This window comes from Anomaloglossus baeobatrachus, chromosome 1, assembly GCF_048569485.1.
Source record: "Anomaloglossus baeobatrachus isolate aAnoBae1 chromosome 1, aAnoBae1.hap1, whole genome shotgun sequence".
Taxonomy (NCBI): domain Eukaryota; kingdom Metazoa; phylum Chordata; class Amphibia; order Anura; family Aromobatidae; genus Anomaloglossus; species Anomaloglossus baeobatrachus.
This window is the reverse complement of record NC_134353.1, coordinates 827,631,488-827,637,487: the sequence shown is the minus strand read 5'-3', so window position 1 is coordinate 827,637,487 and position 6,000 is coordinate 827,631,488. Positions and strand designations below refer to the sequence as shown.

Genomic DNA, 6,000 nt, shown 5'->3' with positions numbered 1-6,000 from the left:
CACCAGATTTGGCGACTATAAGCTGTGGCCACCACCAGTGGGTTCTTATATACAGCATTCTAACTTATTGTATATAAGAGCCCAGGCCGCTGTGTAGAATATAAAAATCACTTTATAATATTCACTTAACGGGCGGTGCGGTGCAGACTGGTTGGATGGGTGTCTCTGATCTCCGTTACCGGCACCTCCTCTTTTGGTCATCTTCGTCTCCCTTCTTCCTGTGTGTATGATGCCTCATACGTAATACACACACGCCCACATTGAGGTCCTGCAAAGGCGCACTACAATACTTTGATCTGCCCTGCTCAATGCAGATCAAAGTGCACCTGTGCAGGACCACAATGCCGGCGAGTGGGTATGACATAGGACGTGTCATGCACACAGGCTTCAGAAGAAGGAGGACGAAGATGGCCGAAAGAGGAGGCGCCAGTACCAGAGAATGGAGACACCCATCCAACCAGTCTGCATCACACCGCCCCTTAGGTAAGTAATATAAAGTGATTTTTACATTCTACATCGCGGCCTGGGCTTTTATATACAGTAAGTTAGAATGCTGTATATAAGAGCCCACTGGTGGTGGCCGCAGCTTATAGTTACCAAATCTGGTGACAGGTTCCCTTTAAGTTAAGGGTACCATCATTTCTGTCCAGGCCTATCTCATGAGTTTTATTTTTTAAAAAATTCTGTGGAAGCAACAAGGCAATGTCTGACTTTCATTTTGCTCATTTCATACATTTTTAATTTATTATTACTTTTGTCAGATTCAAGTTATTTCTGTGACCTTTATGGGTTTTTCTTTCATTAAACGAGGGCTACCAACAATTTTGACCACGTGTATACGGTATACCTAAATATCTATAGAGTGCAGAGCAATGTTTTACATGTGCTATTCTGTGATCTTTCCCAAATCCTAATTAACTATTCATTAGATACTGCTTCTGGGCAATCATGTTTAATTTATAGAATATGACTTGATTGTCAAAAGTAACTGATAAAGAACAAGGACAAAACAATGATGTCTTTTAAAACGTTCTGCTTTTTGTAAAAATAAAACATTTCTTTTACTTATTCCACTTCTTCAGAAGCATGCATTGAAGTTTGAGTACCCTCTGCACTCTGGGAGACTGCACTCAAACTACATATTATCATCAGTCTGTATATTATGCTCAAAGTAAGTGTCCACAACATTTACCACTTTGTTGTTTCCCTCACATAGTTGAGTAAAAAGGCCACAGTGATTGTGGCAGGAGGAGCACTGCAGTGGGGAGGAGCACTGCCTACTATACAGGAGAACCAGACATCTAATGCTATAAAAAGGGATCAGAATGAGTTGTATGGTCACCATACTCCATAGTATGCATATACAAAGGGGTACAGACAGAGTGGCCTTAGTGAGACTAAATATACCTGTAACTTGGCTGATAAATGGCCAAGGCAGGCAGACAGAATGTGACGAATTTCTAACTAATCGTAACTCTTTATCTATTCATTGTGGGAGTTTAGCTCGGGTAGGCAATTATTATTATTACTATTATTTATTATTATAGCGCCATTTATTCCATGGCGCTTTACAGTGAAAGAGGGTATACGTACAACAATCATTAACGGTACAAAAGAGACTGGTATAGGAGGAGAGAGGACCCTGCCCGCGAGGGCTCACAGTCTACAGGGAATGGGTAATGGAACAATAGGTAAGGACAGATGGCAGGGATGCAGTAAAGAGGAGAGGCGCACATATATTTTCAGTTTAAACTTAATGGTTTAGTCACACTGGTAGCATAAGGAAAAAAAACACAGTCTTTCATCAGATGGTAATGAAGAGCAAACGTTCAGCTTGTTAAGCAGCATAGATTATAGCCCGGAAATGCCAGTCCGTTCAGGTATGATGTTCCCACAAAGCACACTTCAGTTTTTCCAGCTCAAGAATCAACACCCATTAAGGAGTTAGAGCTGCCTTATTATGCTATCTTAACTCCTCCAGCTGTGCAATCCAGGCGTTGCAGCAAAAACCCGGAAGAGCAGAGAAGGTCCATGTCACGGCTTGACTTTCTCCCTGATGATTACCAGTGCGAGAGGTAGTTGTTGGGAGAAATATACCTACCACCATACACCTCACTGCGTTAAATACCTCAACCCTTTTGTTCAACCCTGAGTGGGTGGACACATGCCATTCAGTGGACTCTGGATAGTGCATCTGCCATCCCCTCCAGTGTGCCTGCCCCATGTTCCACTGTAAACTTGACATTTTGTAGGGAGAGGAACCACCTTGAGACCCAAGCAATCCTTGGATTGAGTCATCCACTTGAGAGGGGAATGATCGCTCACCAGGCGGAATGTCTTCAACAGAAAATAATAGCAGAAAGATTCGAGTGCCCACTTGATGGCGAGGCACTCCTTCTCCACTATACAGTACCGTGCCCGGTTTCTGCTGGGGTGACCTTCCAGCTCAGCAAACTAATAGGATGCTCCTCCCCTTTAATCTAATGAGATAACACCACATTGAGACCTACTTCCGAGGCATCTGTCTGCACAATAAATTCATTTTTGAAGACTTGTGTCCCACACAACACTGACTTCAATGTCACAAAGGCCTTCTTAGCCTGAGAATCCCAGCGGATCATTATGGACGCCTTCCAGGCGGTCCCTCAATGGAGACGACAGCTAACTAACCCTAGGAAAGCTTTCACCTGTCTTTCCGTAAGATGGCGGGGCCAGTTCTGTAACACTTCTATTGTGTTCACCTGGGTTTGATGACACCTTGTCCAATTATATACCCTAAATACCGAACTTCTTTCCATCCCATGGTGCATTTCTTTGGGTTGGCGGTCAGCCCTGCTTGACAGAAGGAGTCCACATCCACCTGCACCTTCGGTAGCAATAGAAAAAAACACACAGAGGCGCTACAAAGGGTGAATCGGTCTACCTGGAAGGGGGGTAGTGATTCCCTTGTGATAAGGCTCACTTGGATTAGTTGTGCATTCTAGGCAAAACTCTTTTAATCACAGGGTGGAACTGATTGCTGCTTGATCCTTCCGTCCCACAAGGGGTCGTCAGGAATGGCAAGGCAAAAATAAAGCGATGTTAGTACAAAAATTCCTTTATTGACATCATGCAACGCGTTTCAAGGACATAACGTCCTCTTCCTCAGGTATATTAAAACAGGGAATTCCATCCACATTATATAAGATTGTATACACCTGATTCCTACATGGGTCTCATCAATTCCCATATTAACCCATAAGGTTCTAGATGTCCATAGAATCAACTTACATCTGCACACAAGCAATTTTTGATAAAAAATACACTTGCATTTTTTTGCTATAAAAATAAATGTACAAAATCTTCTTTAGACAATATTTTTCTCATTAAAATTAATAAAATATGCAGAAAAAAAATCAAAATACAAATATAAATTAAAAAAAAAAAAATTGCTCTATTTCTACCTTGCCATTCCTTTCCCAGTTTGCGCTATATACTACTATATCGTTGAGGTATGCCAAGGTATACCGACGATGGGGGCAATGGACGGCATCTATTAACCGCTGGAACGTGGCTCGAGCACCATGTAAGCCAACAAGTAAAACATTATTTTGATATAACCCTTCAGGCGTGAAAAAGGCCATTTTCTTCTTGGTAATCTCCATCAAGGGCACCTGCCAGTACCCTTTTGTAAGGTCCGGGGTCGAAAAGTACCTGACTTGCCCTAATCATTTGATCAACTCCTCCACCCAAGGCAGGGAGTAAATTTCAATATTTCATTGAGTTTCTGAAAGTCATTACAGAACCGTAAGGTTCCATTATATTAGGAGTATCGGGCCAATCCAATCACTCCAGAACTCCTAAATGACTTCTAGTCGCAGCATCAATTTCATTTCCTCTAAGAAGGATTGTCGCCGAACTTCAGGCACCGAATACAGCTTTAACTGGACTGCGTACTGGGGCTTAGTGACACCATCATGTTGGATTACAGAGGTATGTCAAGGGAGTTTGGAGAAAACATCCCTATTCCGACTAACAAACTCCCTGACCTCCTGAACCTGTTTAATGGACAGAATGTCTGTAATTCCTACTATGGATACAGCTCCCCATAAAACAGCCAGAGGTAACAGAGCCTTCCCCGCAGGAAAAGTGGAAAGTTTGTTGTCCCCACAAAGGCTATCCCTATCATTCCAGGGTTTAAGCAAAATGACACGGTAAACCTGTTCTTGTTTTTGCCGACCAATGTGGTGTACCTTGTAGTTTACTGTCCCCACGTTCTCTATTAACTTGTAGTGTCTCTGCCACCTCATAAGGAACTTGCTGTCTACCATGGGCACACGTACCAGTACCCAGTCCCCAGGGTTAAAGATTCTTACCCGACCCGCCAGGTTACAGACCCAGCTCTAAGCCAATTGTGCTACTTCTACAGTGCCTAGCGAAAGTATTCGGCTCCCTTGAATTTTTCAACCTTTTCCCACATTTCAGGCTTCAAACATAAACATAAAAAATGTAATGTTATGGTGAAGAATCAACAACAAGTGGGACACAATTGTGAAGTTGAATATGTTGAATTTTAATATGATCGCTTGCACAGTGCTTCTTGGGATGTTTAAAGTTTTGGAAATGTTTTTGTAACCAAATCCAGCTTTATACTTCTCCACAACAGTATCACGGACCTGTCTGTTGTGTTCCTTGGTCTTCATGATGTTCTCTGTGCTTTAAACAGAACACTGAGACTATCACAGAGCAGGTGCATTTATACGGAGACTTGATTACACACAGGGGGCTTATATTTATCATCATCAGTCATTTAGGTCAACATTGGATCATTCAGAGATCCTCAATGAACTTCTGGAGAGAGTTTGCTGCACTGAAAGTAAAGGGGCCGAAAAATATTGCACGCCCCAATTTTCAGTTATTTATTTTTTACAAAAGTTTATAATAAGCAATACATTTTGTTCAACTTCACAATTGTGTCCCACTTGTTGTTGATTCTTCACCAAAACATTATAATTTGTATCTTTATGTTTGAAGCCTGAAATGTGGGAAAAAGTTGAAAAATTCAAGGGAGCCGAATACTTTCGCAAGGCACTGTATATTATCTCCAGACATGTGCAAGACCTGTCTCCATACTTTTCTGCATTTCTGTGACTGGTTCAAGCTCACTCTTATGTGGGGTGGGCTTTTACTCGTTAAGCCACGTCAAGCAACCCCTGCCTGCTATAAAACAATTCAAAGGGCACGAACCTCGTAGATACTTGGGGCACCTTTTGCACAGCGAACCATAAATAGGGGAACAAGAGATCATAGTCCTTCCCATTCTTGGATATGGCTTTTTTTGAGTATGCTCTTTAAAGTTCTGTTAAACCTTTCTACCAGGCCATCTTTTTGGGGATGATAAATCAATGTACTTAAGTTTTTAACATTTAGCAATTTGCGGAGTTCCTTGATGACCTTAGACATGAACCCAGTCCACTGATATGTTAAGAACTCGTTAGGCATCCCCACCAGAGAGAAATGCCCAGTTTCTTGTCTATGAGTTTAGCCAACAAATCTTGCAGAGGAACCACTTCAGGGTACTGGGTAGCATAATCAATGACTAACAGGATATGTTTGTGACCCCTTGATGAATTATTTACTGGTTCCACTAAATCCACAGCTGTTTTTTCAATCGGTATCTCTATAATCAGCAGAGGTACCAAGGGACTTTGGAAATGCTGTTGGGGTCGGTCACCTGATAGACTGGCCAGGAGTCACAATATCATTTCACGTCTTAGAAGACATCTGGGCAGTAAAACCGCTGATACATTCGGTCCTGTGTTTTCTTAGGGCCCATGTGTCCACTTATACGTGTTGGTGGGCAAGGTCCATCACCAGCCTGTGATACGCCTGTGATACCACCAATTGTTCTATATTTTCACCCTGTTTTTGGTTGACGCAGTATACAACATGTCAATCTTTTTTTTTTAAGAAAGTTGGTGAATCGTTAAATATAACACTTCTCTAAAGTTTTTATTGTCA

At 42.0% G+C, this 6,000-nt stretch overlaps 1 protein-coding gene across 1 annotated transcript in view; it reads right to left on the bottom strand.

Annotated features, from left to right (window-relative positions):
• ADGRV1 (adhesion G protein-coupled receptor V1) overlaps positions 1-6,000 on the bottom strand; it is a 380,769-nt gene that overhangs the window by 283,488 nt on the left and 91,281 nt on the right. The window lies entirely within an intron of this gene.